The sequence below is a fragment of the Pseudophryne corroboree genome, chromosome 1 (genome assembly GCF_028390025.1).
Source record: "Pseudophryne corroboree isolate aPseCor3 chromosome 1, aPseCor3.hap2, whole genome shotgun sequence".
NCBI lineage: Eukaryota > Metazoa > Chordata > Amphibia > Anura > Myobatrachidae > Pseudophryne > Pseudophryne corroboree.
This window is the reverse complement of record NC_086444.1, coordinates 418,041,086-418,056,434: the sequence shown is the minus strand read 5'-3', so window position 1 is coordinate 418,056,434 and position 15,349 is coordinate 418,041,086. Positions and strand designations below refer to the sequence as shown.

General features: G+C 47.6%; 1 protein-coding gene across 6 annotated transcripts in view; it reads left to right on the top strand.

The window, feature by feature from the left end:
• The window catches only part of THOC5 (THO complex subunit 5), a 170,364-nt gene that overhangs the window by 129,511 nt on the left and 25,504 nt on the right, over nt 1-15,349 (top strand). The gene's annotated exons all lie outside the window — the stretch shown is intronic.

Here is a 15,349-nt window from a genome sequence, read left to right as displayed (position 1 = left end):
AGTTCAAGATGGAATCGCTGAGAGCGGTCATCGCAAGCCTGGAAGGGGGGGATTTTATGGTGTCTCTGGACATAAAGGATGCATACCTTCATGTCCCCATTTATCCACCTCATCAGGCGTACCTCAGATTTGTGGTACAGGATTGTCATTACCAATTTCAGACGTTGTCGTTTGGTCTCTTCACAGCACCGAGAATATTTACCAAGGTAATGGCGGAAATGATGGTACTCCTGCGGAAGCAAGGGGTCACCATTATCCCGTACTTGGACGATCTCCTCATAAAAGCGAGATCAAGAGAGCAGTTGCTGAACAGCGTCGCACTTTCTCTAAGTGTTACGACAACACGGCTGGATTCTGCATATTCCAAAGTCGCAGTTGGTTCCTACGACTCGTCTGCCTTTCCGGGGCATGATTCTAGACACAGACCAGAAAAGCTCAGGAACTCATGACACTGGTCAGGAACCTATTAAAACCAAAACAGGTGTCAGTGCATCACTGCACTCGAGTCCTGGGAAAGATGGTAGCATCATACGAGGCCATTCCCTTCGGCAGGTTTCATGCGAGGACCTTTCAATGGGACTTACTTGACAAGTGGTCCGGATCACATCTTCAGATGCATCGGTTAATCACCCTATCCCCCAGGGCCAGGGTGTCACTCCTGTGGTGACTGCAGAGCGCTCACCTTCTCGAGGGCCGCAGATTCGGCATTCTGGATTGGGTCCTGGTGACCACGGACGCAAGCCTCCGAGGTTGGGGTGCAGTCACACAGGGAAGAAATTTCCAAGGTCTGTGGTCAAGTCAAGAGACTTGCCTTCACATCAACATCCTGGAACTAAGGGCCATATACAACGCCCTACGTCAAGCGGAGACCCTGCTTCGCGACCAACCGGTTCTGATTCAGTCAGACAACATCACCGCAGTGGCTCATGTAAACCGACAAGGCGGCACAAGGAGCAGGGTGGCGATGGCGGAAGCCACCAGAATTCTTCGCTGGGCGGAGAATCACGTAAGCGCACTGTCAGCAGTGTTCATCCCGGGAGTGGACAACTGGGAAGCAGACTTCCTCAGCAGACACGACCTCCACCCGGGAGAGTAGGGACTTCATCAGGAAGTCTTCGCACAGATTACAAGTCGGTGGGAACTGCCACAGGTGGACATGATGGCATCCCGCCTCAACAAAAAGCTACAGAGGTATTGCGCCAGGTCAAGAGACCCTCAGGCGATAGCTGTAGACGCCCTGGTGACACCGTGGGTGTTTCAGTCGGTCTATGTATTTCCTCCTCTTCCTCTCATACCCAAGGTGCTGAGGATCATAAGAAAAAGAGGAGTGAGAACAATACTCATTGTTCCAGATTGGCCACGAAGGACTTAGTATCCAGATCTGCAAGAGATGCTCACAGAGGACCCGTGGCCTCTTCCTCTAAGACAGGACTTGTTGCAACAGGGGCCCTGTCTGTTCCAAGTCTTACCGCGGCTGCGTTTGACGGCATGGCGGTTGAACGCCGGATCCTAGCAGAGAAAGGCATTCCGGATGATGTCATTCCTACGCTGATAAAGGCTAAGAAGGACGTGACAGCCCAACATTATCACCGTATATGGCGAAAATATGTTGCTTGGTGTGAGGCCAGGAATGCTCCTACGGAGGAATTCCAGCTGGGCCGTTTCCTTCACTCCCTACAGTCCGGAGTGAATTTGGGCCTAAAATTGGGTTCCATTAAGGTCCAGATTTCGGCCCTATCCATTTTCTTTCAAAAGGAGTTGGCTTCTCTACCTGAAGTTCAGACGTTTGTAAAGGGAGTGCTGCATATTCAGCCCCCTTTTGTGCCTCCTTTTGTGGCACCTTGGGATCTTAACGTGGTGTTAAGTTTCCTGAAATCCCACTGGTTTGAACCACTCAAAACGGTGGAGTTGAAATATTTTGCGTGGAAGGTGGTCATGCTATTAGCCTTGGCTTCGGCTAGGCGTGTGTCAGAGTTGGCGGCTTTGTCACATAAAAGCCCCTATCTGGTTTTCCATGCGGATAGAGCAGAATTGCGGACCCGTCCACAATTTCTGCCGAAAGTGGTTTCATCCTTTCATATAAACCAACCTATTGTGGTGCCTGTGGCTACTACTGACTTGGAGGATTCCGAGTTACTTGATGTGGTCAGGGCTTTGAAGGTTTATGTAGCCAGAACGGCTAGGGTCAGGAAAACAGAGTCTTTGTTTATCCTGTATGCTTCCAACAAGCTTGGTGCTCCTGCTTCAAAGCAAACTATTGCTCGCTGGATCTGTAACACGATTCAGCAGGCTCATTCTGCGGCTGGATTGCCGCTACCAAAATCAGTTAAGGCCCATTCCACTAGGAAGGTGGGCTCTTCTTGGGCGGCTGCCCGAGGGGTCTCGGCATTACAGCTTTGCCGAGCGGCTACTTGGTCAGGTTCAAACACTTTTGCAAAGTTCTACAAGTTTGATACCCTGGCTGAGGAGGACCTTGTGTTTGCTCAGGTGGACATGATGGCATCCCGCCATCATGTCCACCTGAGCAAACACAAGGTCAATCGGTGCTGCAGAGTCATCCGCACTCTCCCGCCCGTTTGGGAGCTTTGGTATAATCCCCATGGTCCTTACGGAGTCCCCAGCATCCACTAGGACGTTAGAGAAAATAAGATTTTACTTACCGGTAAATCTATTTCTCGTAGTCCGTAGTGGATGCTGGGCGCCCGTCCCAAGTGCGGACTTCTTCTGCAATACGTGTATATAGTTATTGCTTCAATAAGGGTTATGTTATGGTTGCATCAGGGTTGGACCTGATGCTCTGTTGTTGTCATACTGTTGACTGGTTGTTATAAACTCATGTTATACGGTGTGATTGGTGTGGCTGGTATGAATCTTGCCCTGGATTACCAAAATCCTTTCCTTGTACTGTCAGCTCTTCTGGGCACAGTTTCTCTAACTGAGGTCTGGAGGAGGGGCATAGAGGGAGGAGCCAGAGCACACCAGAACCTAAATTCTTTCTTAAAGTGCCCACGTCTCCTGCGGAGCCCGTCTATCCCCATGGTCCTTATGGAGTCCCCAGCATCCACTACGGACTACGAGAAATAGATTTACCGGTAAGTAAAATCTTATTTTTATAGTTTGGGCGCGCAGTTAGAGCGGGCAATATTCAGTGAGGAAGGCGGAGACACAAGAAGCTCCTTGTTCTGCATTTAGATGCTTTATTACAGCAGCCATGTTCTGATGTATTCCCACAATACATGTACAGTAAGATGGGGAGCCCTACTTGCACTGGCTCTGGGCCAAACAGAGAGGAAATATAGGAGCACTGCTGTTGAGATCTCTCTGAATTTTGAAAGGTTAATTAAGATAAATGTAATTGTCTTCCAAGGGACACTGCTGACAGGTCCTGCGGAGGGGGAGCATCAGAATTCTCAACCCGGTTACAATTCAAGCTGTATCAACAGTTGGTGGTGTGGGGGTTGTAAACGTCTGGCTGGTAAAAAAAAATATTTTTTTCTTTTTATTCTTTTTTTACAAATTTTTATATACGATTTCAGCTGTGTGACTCCTATTTTTCATTACTCCCCATATTCCTACGGTCTTTCTCCATCTATACCAATAGGGTGAAAGCACTGCTGGTTGGTGTGTGTGTGTGTGTGTGTGTGTGTGTGTGTGTGTGTGTGTGTGTGTTTTAACATGGCGTCTAAAGCACCAAATAAAACCACAAAGACTTGTTATGCATGTTCAAAATGTGAGAAAAAGAGCACAAATGTTGGCAGCTCCGGGGTGTGCGACACATGTTGGGAATGGACGCTCAACCTGGAAGCAGTGGTCCATCCGGTTTATGGGAAAATGCCCTGGCAGATATTTCTAAGGAAATGGCGGAATCTCGCAAGCAACATTTAGAATGGGCTGCAGGTTTTTCAAAAACTATGGAGGAATTCCTATTTAGTCTTACTCCGCCCGCACAGGTAGAACAGACTGTGCGCAAATCTGTAAAAAGACCTTTTCCTGTCCTGCAGGAAGAGGAGGAAGGTCTCTTGGCAGATGAGGAAGAGAGGGAGTCAGTTGAAGAGATAATTGATGTTAGTCCTCAGGAGGAGGACGCAGAGGTCAAAGGGTTAGACTCCCTTATTAAAGCTGTTAAACAGGTCCTTCAAAGAGGAGGAGATTAAGGAGCCTGAAGTTTTTGATCTGTTTGAGTCTCAGAAACCACAAGCAGCAGTATTTCCGATTCCTCAGACACTCCAAGATCAAATGGGAGAAGCATGGAAGCAGCCAGATAGACGCTTCCAATTACCCAAAAAGTTCACAGTTAATTATCCCCTACCTAAGGGAGTCATGTCCAAATGGGAGGTACCACTGATTGTGGATGCTTCTCTGGATAGATTGTCAAAGACGACATTCTTACCGATACCGAACGTGACTACACTAAAGGATGTGTCAGATTGTAAGTTGGATAAGGCCCATAAATCCATCTTTGTGGCTGCAGTAGTATCACAGAGACCTACAATTGTCAGTGCTTGGGTTAATAAGGCTATCGCCACTTGGGCTGGGCAAATAGTTCAAGCAGTGGCGGAAGATAATAGGAAGAAATAGTTTGACTAGTGGAACATATCCGTGAGTCGGCCACGTACATTTGCCAAGCTGCAAAAGATGCTAGCAGGATAGCATCACGCATCTCAGCTTCGGCTAGATCTGCCAGATGGATTCTGTGACTCAGGGATTGGCAGGTGGACTCAGATTCAAAGAAGGCAGTGGAAGCAATCCCCTTTGTGGGGGAAGCATTATTTGGTCCAGAATTGGACAAGTGGATTTCACAAGCCACGGTGGGAAAATCTAAGTTTCTGCCCACTATGTATCCTAGAACCACGCCACCGGTAAGAAGAAACTACTCCTGGTCCGGTGTTCAATTCTTTTGGGACTCGGTCCTTTCGTGCCAGAGGTAGGGCTTTTGGTGGACAAGCTTTTGGAAACAGAGGCAGAGGCCGTTCCCAGTCCACAGCCCGAAAGCAGGACTCTAAACCTGCGGACAAGACCGTGGCATGACTGTCTCCCAGCGCACCTTGGGTCTCCCAAGGTGGGCACATGGTTGATGAGGTTTCAGGAGGCCTGGGCCAATACCTCACCAGAAGTCTAGATCAACAATATTATTTCTCTAACGTCCTAGTGGATGCTGGGGACTCCGTAAGGACCATGGGGAATAGACGGGCTCCGCAGGAGACTGGGCACTCTAAGAAAGATTTAGTACTACTGGTGTGCACTGGCTCCTCCCTCTATGCCCCTCCTCCAGACCTCAGTTAGAATCTGTGCCCGGCCAGAGCTGGGTGCCTTTAGTGGGCTCTCCTGAGCTTGCTAATAAGAAAGTATTTTAGTTAGGTTTTTTATTTTCAGAAAGCTTCTGCTGGCAACAGACTCTCTGCTACGAGGGACTGAGGGGAGAGAAGCAAACCTACTAACTGCGGCTAGGTTGCGCTTCTTAGGCTACTGGACACCATTAGCTCCAGAGGTTTCGAACACAGGATCTTAACCTTGGTCGTCCGTTCCCGGAGCCGCGCCGCCGTCCCCCTCGCAGAGCCAGAAGACAGAAGCCGGCAGAAGCAAGAAGACATCGAAATCGGCGGCAGAAGACTCCTGTCTTCACATGAGGTAGCGCACAGCACTGCAGCTGTGCGCCATTGCTCCCACACTAACCCACACACTCCGGTCACTGTAGGGTGCAGGGCGCAGGGGGGGGCGCCCTGGGCAGCAATTAAGTACCTCCTGGCAAAAGCAGCATATATACAGTTGGACACTGTTATATGCATGAGCCCCCGCCATTAATTTTACACAAAATCGCGGGAGAAGCCCGCCGCTGAGGGGGCGGGGCCTTCTTCCTCAGCACTCACCAGCGCCATTTTCTCTCCACAGCTCCGCTGAGAGGAAGCTCCCCAGGCTCTCCCCTGCACGATAGAGAGGGTGAAAAAGAAAGGGGGGGCACATAAATTTGGCGTAAAAACAATATATACAGCAGCTACTGGGTTAACACTAAGTTACTGTGTGATTCCTGGGTCATATAGCGCTGGGGTGTGTGCTGGTATACTCTCTCTCTGTCTCTCCAAAGGGCCTTGTGGGGGAACTGTCTTCAAACAGAGCATCCCCTGTGTGTGTGGTGTGTCGGTACGTGTGTGTCGACATGTCTGAGGTAAAAGGCTCCCCTAAGGAGGAGAGAGAGCAAATATGTGTGTGAGAGGGTGTCTCCGTCGACAACGCCGACACCTGTTTGGATATGTGTAAGTGCTGAGGTGAATTTATTGCACAAAAGATTAGAGAACAGACAGGAAATCTACCCATGTCTGTCCCTGTGTCACAGAGACCTTCAGAGTCTCACAATGCTCACTATCCAAAATAATAAACACTGATCTCGACACGGAGTTTGACTCCAGTGTCGACTACGATAATGCAAAGTTACAGCCAAGATGGCTGAAAGGTATTCAATATATGATTATTGTAATAAAAGATGATTTGCATATCACTGATGACTCATCTGTCCCTGACACAAGGGTACACATGTTAAGGGGAAGAAAGCTGAGGTAAATTTCCCTCCTCTCATGAGGAAAAAGAGCGGGAATCTCCAGACAAGAGACTGCAGCTTCCCACAAAAAATTCTCAGGCAGTATCCTTTCCCCACTAGGGCCAGGATGTGTTGGGAATCTTCCCCTAGGGTGTCCCGTTTGCACAGAAGGTAGCACTAGCTATTCTCAGGGATCCTGCAGATAGCGTGCACATTCTAGTATACTACTCAGACCGGCGATTGTGTCGGCATGGGTTTATAGCGCTGTGGCAGCGTGGACAGGTACCTTATCAGCAGAGATTGAGACCCTAGTATGCATATAGATATATATATATATCTATATAGAGATATATATATATTAAAGATGCTGTCTTAAGTTATTATATATATATATATATATATATATATATATATATATATATAAAACATGCCCAAAGAGACATGAGTATACTGGGTCCTAGAGTCAAAGCTATGTCGATTTCTGCTTGACGTGTCCTGTAGAATATGCAATGGACAGATGATGCCGACTTAAGAGGCATTTGGAAGGCTGAAGATTGTGTGGAGAAGGGTTCTCGGACCTGGTCTACACAGCTATAGCTGGTAATTATGATATTTTGCCTTATATTCCTGCACAGCCTAGGAAAGCACGACATTATCAAATGCACCCTTTCGAATAAAGAAACAAGAAAGTCCGAGGTGCGTCCTTTCTTGCCGGCCTCTACAAAAATCCACCGCAAGGCGGAGCTAGGCCCGGTGGGGGCACGCCTTCGTAAGTTCAGCCGCAAGTGGGTTCACTCCCTGTTAGATCCCTGGGCAATAGATATTGTGTTTCAGGGATACAAGCTGGACTTTGAGAAGATGCCCCCTCACCGACGGCCCTGCCGGCTTCCACCCACGAGAGGGAAACAGTGTTAACTGCAATTCATAAATTGTATCTTCAACAGGTGGTGGTCAAGGTTTCCCTCCTTCAACAAGGAGGGGGTTATTATTCGACCATGTTGTAGTCCCGAAACCAGACGGTTCGGTCAGACCCATATTGAATTTAAAATCCCTGAACATATACCTGAAAGGGTTCAAGTTCAAGATGGAATCGCTAAGAGCGGTTATTGCAAGCCTGAAAGGGGGAGATTTTATGGTGACTCGGGACATAAAGGATGCATACCTTCATGTCCCCATTTATCCACCTCATCAGGCGTACCTCAGAATTGCGGTACGGGATGGTCATTACCAATTTCAGACGTTGCCGTTTGGTCTCTCCACGGCCTTGAGAATATTCACCAAAGTAATGGCGGAAATGATGGTGCTCCTGCGGAAGCAAGGTGTCACTATTATCACGTACTTGGACAATCTCCTCATAAAAGCGAGATCAAGAGAGCAGTTGCTGAACAGCGTATCACTTTCTCTGGAAGTGAAACGGCAACACGGCTGGATTCTATATATTCCAAAGTCGCAGTTGGTTCTTACAGCTCATCTGCCTCTCCTAGGCATGATCCTAGACACAGACCAGAAAAGGGTTTATCACCCGATAGAGAAAGCTCAGAAGCTCGTGACACTGGTCAGGAATCTATTAAAACCAAAACAGGTGTCAGTGCATCATTGCACTCGAGTCCTGGGAAGGAGGGTGGCATCATTCGAGGCCATTCCCTTCGGCAGGTTCCATAGGAGGACCTTCCAATGGGACTTACTGGACAAGTGGTCCGGATCACATCTTCGGATGCATCGGTTAATCACCCTATCCCCCAGAGCCAGGGTGTCTCTCCTGTGGTGACTGCAGAGTGCTCACCTTCTCGAAGGTCGCAGATTCGGCATTCAGGACTGGGTCCTGGTGACCACGAATGCAAGCCTCCGAGGGTGGGGGGCAGTCACACAGGGAAGAAATTTCCAAGGGCTGTGGTCAAGGCAGGAGACTTGCCATCACATCAATATCCTGGAACTAAGGGCCATATACAACGCCCTAAGTCAAGCGGAGACCCTGCTTCGCGACCAACCGGTTCTGATCCAGTCAGACAATATCACCGCAGTGGCTCATGTAAACCGCCTAGGCGGCACAAGGAGCAGGGTGGCGATGGTAGAAGCCACCAGAATTCTTCGCTGGGCGGAGAATCACGTAAGCGCACTGTCAGCAGTGTTCATTCCGGGAGTGGACAACTGGGAAGCAGACTTCCTCAGCAGGCACGACCTCCACCCGGGAATGGGGACTTCATCAGGAAGTCTTCACGCAGATTGCAAATCGATGGGAACTGCCACAGGTGGACATGATGGCGTCCCGCCTCAACAAAAAGCTAAAAAGGTATTGCGCCAGGTCAAGGGACCCTCAGGCGATAGCTGTGGACGCACTGGTAACACCGTGGGTGTTCCAGTCGGTCTATGTGTTTCCTCCTCTTCCTCTCATACCAAAGGTGCTGAGAATTGTAAGAAAAAGAGGAGTGAGAACAATACTCATTGTTCCGGATTGGCCAAGAAGGACTTGGTACCCGGAACTGCAAGAAATGCTCACAGAGGACCCATGGCCTCTGCCTCTCAGACAGGACCAGTTGCAACAAGGGCCCTGTCTGTTTCAAGACTTACCGCGGCTGCGTTTGACGGCATGGAGGTTGAACGCCGGATCCTAGCGGAAAAAGGCATTCCGGATGAAGTTATTCCTACGCTGATAAAGGCTAAGAAGGACGTGACAGCAAAGCATTATCACCGTATATGGCGAAAATATGTTGCTTGGTGTGAGGCCAGGACGGCCCCTACAGAGGAATTCCAGCTGGGTCGATTCCTGCACTTCCTACAGTCAGGAGTGACTATGGGCCTAAAATTAGGGTCCATAAAGGTCCAGATTTCGGCCCTATCCATTTTCTTTCAAAAAGAACTGGCTTCACTGCCTGAGGTTCAGACGTTTGTTAAGGGAGTGCTGCATATTCAGCCCCCTTTTGTGCCACCGGTGGCACCTTGGGATCTTAACGTGGTGTTGAGTTTCCTGAAATCCCACTGGTTTGAGCCACTTAAGACTGTGGAGCTAAAGTATCTCACGTGGAAAGTGGTCATGCTGTTGGCCTTATCTTCGGCTAGGCGTGTGTCAGAATTGGCAGCTTTGTCATGTAAAAGCCCCTATCTGGTTTTCCATATGGACAGGGCAGAATTGCGGACTCGTCCGCAATTTCTGCCAAAGGTGGTGTCATCTTTTCATTTGAACCAACCTATTGTGATGCCTGCGGCTACTTGTGACTTGGAGGATTCCAAGCTGTTTGACGTAGTCCGGGCTTTGAAGATTTAGGTAACCAGAACGGCTGGAGTCAGGAAGACTGACTCGCTGTTTATCCTGTATGCATCCAACAAGCAGGGTGCTCCTGCTTCAAAGCAAGCTATTGCTCGCTGGATCTGTAACACGATTCAGCAGGCTCATTCTGCGGCTGGATTGCCGCATCCAAAATCAGTGAAAGCCCATTCCACAAGGAAGGTGGGCTCTTCTTGGGCAGCTGCCCGAGGGGTCTCGGCATTACAGCTTTGCCGAGCTGCTACTTGGTCGGGTTCAAACACCTTTGCAAAATTCTACAAGTTTGATACCCTGGCTGAGGAGGACCTTGTGTTTGCCCATTCGGTGCTGCAGAGTCATCCGCACTCTCCCGCCCGTTTGGGAGCTTTGGTATAATCCCCATGGTCCTTACGGAGTCCCCAGCATCAACTAGGACGTTAGAGAAAATAAGATTTTACTCACCGGTAAATCTATTTCTCGTAGTCCATAGTGGATGCTGGGCGCCCGTCCCAAGTGCGGACTTTCTGCAATACGTGTATATAGTTATTGCTTAATAAAGGGTTATGTTATGTTGGCATCCATTGGTTGATGCTCTGTTGTTTGTTCATACTGTTAACTGGGTAAGTTTATCACAAGTTATACGGTGTGATTGGTGTGGCTGGTATGAGTCTTACCCTGGGTTCCAAAATCCTTTCCTTGTAATGTCAGCTCTTCCGGGCACAGTTTCCTTAACTGAGGTGTGGAGGAGGGGCATAGAGGGAGGAGCCAGTGCACACCAGTAGTACTAAATCTTTCTTAGAGTGCCCAGTCTCCTGCGGAGCCCGTCTATTCCCCATGGTCCTTACGGAGTCCCCAGCATCCACTACGGACTACGAGAAATAGATGTACCGGTGAGTAAAATCTTATTTTCCCAGGGATACTAAATAGATTTTCTAACCCGAGCTCACAGTCCGTTTTTTACTACAGGCTTTCCTTGGTGCCTTCAAAAAGCGAGGGCATTAAACACGGCTATTCAAAAATTACTTCTGACGGCGGTAATTATGCCAGTTCCGGTTCCTCAAAGAGGAACAGGCTTTTATTCAAATCTTTTTGTAGTACCAAAACCAGATGGTTCAGTCAGACCAATTCTCAATTTAAAAGTATTAAATCAATTCCTGATGGTTTACAGATTCAAAATGGAATCGATACAGTCGGTCATTGCAAGCCTGGAGCAACAGGAATTCATGGTGTTGATGGACATAAAGGATGCGCACCTGCTTGTCCCAATTTGGTCTCCACACCAAGCTTATTTAAGGTTTGCAGTGGACAAGAATCATTACCAATTCAGGCTGTACCGGTCGGCCTATCATCGGCCCCGAGAATTTTCACGAAGATCTTGGCAGTCGTGGTAGCGAAATTGAGACCTTTACGTGTAACACTAATACCGTATATCTGGACAACCTTCTTATCAAAGCTCTGTCCAAGGAGCTATTGATCCAGGACGCTAGGATCACTCATCAGATTCTAATTCAACATGGTTGGACTGTGAATTTCATTAATCCAATTTACAACCGACACAGAGAATTCAATTCCTGGGTCTCATCTTGGACACAATACAAATGTGTTCCTTACGGAAGACCAGTTTCGAGACATCAAGGAGATGGTTCGACAAGTCTTACAAAATCAGACGGTGTCTCTCCATCTTTGTATACGGCTTCTGGGAAAAATGGTGGCATCTTTTGAGGCGATCCAATACGGCAGACTACATTCCAGACCTTTTCAGTTAAATCTGACTGCTCAAGGGGCAGGCATACATCTACTCCTTCACTGAAGAATTCGATTGTCACTTCAGGCCAAGACTTCGTTGAATTGGTGTCCGTTCACAGGAACCTATCAAAGGGAAAAAGATTTGGAATCTGGGATTGGATCATTTTGATGACGGATGCCAGTCTCCGAGGATGGGGTGCAGTACTAGGCAACCATCAATTTCAGGGGAGATGGTCACCCTACGAGAGCAGCTTACCAATAAATGTACTGGAACTACGAGCCATCTACAATGCACTCTATCAGGCGGAGAGCCTAGTAAGAGCCCAGCACGTGAGAGTGCAATCGGACAATGTGGGTAATTCAGAGTTGATCGCAGCAACAAATTTGTTAGCAGTTGGGCAAAACCAGGTTCACTGCAGGTGTGGCAGATCTAGCATTTGCAGAGAGAGATTTGGGTGGGTTATTTTGTTACTGTGCAGGGTAAATACTGGCTGCTTTATTTTTACACTGCAATTTAGATTTCGGTTTGAACACACCCCACCCAAATCTGACTCTCTGCACATGTTATATCTGCCCCCCCCCCCGCAGTACACATGGTTTTGCTCAACTGCTAACAAATCAACTCTGAATTAGGCCCAATGTGACAGCAGCGGCATACAGTTAGGGAAGAATAAAGAGCCGCATGGCCTTAAGGGAGGTACAAAGATTCTGTCTTTAACGGAAAAACACAACATAATCCTGTTGGCAGTCTTCATTCCAGGTGTGGACAATTGGGAGGCAGTTTTCCTCAGCCGTCAGGATATGTACGCAGGAGAGTGGAGTCTACACCCACAGGTCTTTGACGCAGTGGTAAGAAGGTGGGGCTTGCTGCAAGTAGATCTAATGGCCTCTCTGAACAACCATCGGCTTCCGAAATAGGGATCCAGCTGCGGAAGCGGTGGACGTGCTAGCAATTCACTGGACTTACAAACTAGTATACGTATTCCCGCCGTTTCGCTTATTGCCAAGAGTGTTAAAAAAGGTGAAACAGGAAAGCGCGTGGGTAATTCTGATAGCACCGGACTGGCCTCGCAGAAGTTGGTACACGGATCTGAAGAGTTTTCTAGCGGACGTTCCTTGGAGACTGCCGCAGAGGGAGGACCTGCTGTTGCATGGACCACTACTACATCCAGATCTAAACCCCCTATGTTTGACGTTGTGGTTCTTGAAACCAGGATTTTGAGGGAAAAGGGTATCCCAAAATCGGCTATTCCTACTATGTTAGCAGCTAGGAAGCCAGTTACTGCGGCACACTACTATAAGATCTGGAAGAAATACGTGGACTGGCGCCAGCCTAAGGGTTGGAAACCAAGAGAATTCCGTCTTACTAGATTGTCGAGGTTTCTTCAATCGGGGTTGGATGGCGAATTACGTTTGGGATCATTGAAAGTGCAGGTCTCAGCCCTTTCAATTATTTTCTAACAGCGGCTGACGTCCTTGCAGGAGGTTCAGACCTTTTTACAGGGAGTTTTGAGAATTCAACCACCTTTTCGTCCTCTGGGATCTACAGTGCCTGTATTCACCCACCTTAGCTTTTTACCTATTTTGTTACATTACAACCTGTAATTTGAATTTTTTTTTTTATCTGAATTTTAGGTGATGGATATGCACAAAATAGTCTAATGTTGGTGAAGTGAAAAGAGAAAATTTTATATAAAAAATAATTTTTATAAATAAAAATGTGAAAATTGGCATGTGCATATGTATTCACCCCCTTTGCTATGAAGCCTCTCAAAAGTTCTGGTGCAACCAATTACCTTCAGAAGTCACATAATTAGTGAAATGAAGTCCACCTGTGTACAATCTAAGTGTCACGTGATCTGTCAGTATAAACGCACCTTTTCTGAGAGGCTGCAACACCACTAAGCAAGAGTCATCACACCATGAAGACCAAGGAGCTCTCCAAACAAGTCAGGGACAAAGTTATTGAGAAGTACAAGTCAGGGTTGGGTTATAAAAAAATATCCAAATCTTTGATGATCCCAGGGAGCACCATCAAATACATCACCTTGAAATGGAAAGAACATGGTACCACAACAAACCTGCCAAGAGAGGGCCGGCCACCAAAGCTCACAGACTGTGCAAGGAGGGCATTAATGGGAAACTGTTTCAAGTCGAGGGTAGGATAGATATTGCTATATACAGGGATATTCTTGAGCAAAACCTGTTTCAGTCTGCCTGTGATTTGAGACTGGGACGTAGGTTCACCTTCCAGCAGGACAATGACCCAAAGCATACCGCTAAAGCAACACTCGAGTGGTTTAAGGGGAAACATTTAAATATGTTTGAGAATCTGTGGTCAGACTTGAAGATTGCTGTTCACAAGCGGAAACCATCCAACATGAAGGAGCTGGAGCAGTTTTTCCTTGAGGAATGGGCAAAAATCCCAGTGGCAAGATGTGGCAAGCTCAGAGAGACTTATCCAAACTGACTTGAAGCTGTAATTGCCGCAAAAGGTGGCTCTACAAAGTACTGACTTTAGGGGGGTGAAGAGTTATGCACGCTGAAGTTTTCTGTTATTTTGTCCTATTTGTTTACTTCACAATAAAAAAAAAAAAACCTCTTCAAAGCTGTAGGCATGTTCTGTGAATGAAATGATGCAAACCTTCAAACAAACCATTTTAATTCCAGGTTGTGAGGCAACAAAACACGAAAAATGCAAAGGGGGTGAATTCTTTAGCAAGGCACTGTAAATTTAGTGTTGGATTTTTTGAGATCTGACCTTTTTGAGCCTTTGGAACGGCCATATTTAAAATGTGTGCTGGAAAACAGTCATACTGCTTGCATTAGCATCAGCAAGACTGGTCTCTGAATTGGGGGCCCTGTCATGTAAGAGTTCCTTCTTAGTTTTTCACGAAGACAGGGTGGAGCTTCGCACAAAGGCGGAGTTTTTACCAAAGGTGGTTTCTGGATTTCACATAAACCAGCCGATTGGACCCATCTTTCCAGGGATTGTCAGAAGGGGACCTGTACCTGGATGTGGTCAGAGCCTTACAGGTATACGCACAGGCTACGAGTTCCGTTAGGAAGTCAGACGCTTTGTTTGTACTGTATGATGGCCCCAGGAAGGGCTGGCCTGCTTCTAACCAAACCTTAGCTAGATGGATCAGGTTAACCATTGAGCAGTCATATATTTCAAAGGGTAAAAGAGTCCCATTTCGAGTGGGTGCTCATACCACTAGATCTGTTGGGTCTTCTTGGGTGGCGGCTAGAGGAGCGTCCACAGCCCAACTTTGTAGAGCTGCAACGTGGTCATCAGCGCACACGTTCACTCGGTACTACAAGTTCGATACCTTTGCATCTAGGGATTCCGATTTGGTTGTTTGGTTCTACAGGCATCGGACAGCACCCCCACCCATGGAAGTATCTTTTGGACGTCCCCAGGTGTCTAACTCCAATGTCCCCTAGTGGATGATAGATAAAAGAGGATTTTGGTACTTACTGATAAATCCATTTCTCTGAATCCACTCAGGGACACTGGACGCCCACCTCTGTGCTGTCAGCCTGCGTGTTCTTGTTATATTGGGTCAAACATGTTGGTTATTGTATTTAGAGTTCTTGGTTGCTGTTTGACGTTGTGGTATGGTTGGTTCCTACCCATATGGCTTTGGCCTTTTATGTTTCCTCTTCTCTCCATTAATTTTTCAAATTGGAGGGATAGGGGTGTGTGAAGGGGGAGGAGCCAGCTGTGCATAATTTTTTTTATTACGACATTGTGCTACCTCCGGTCTGCATACTTCACACCCCAGCTGTCTAACTCCAGTGTCCCTGAGTGGATTCAGAGAAATGGA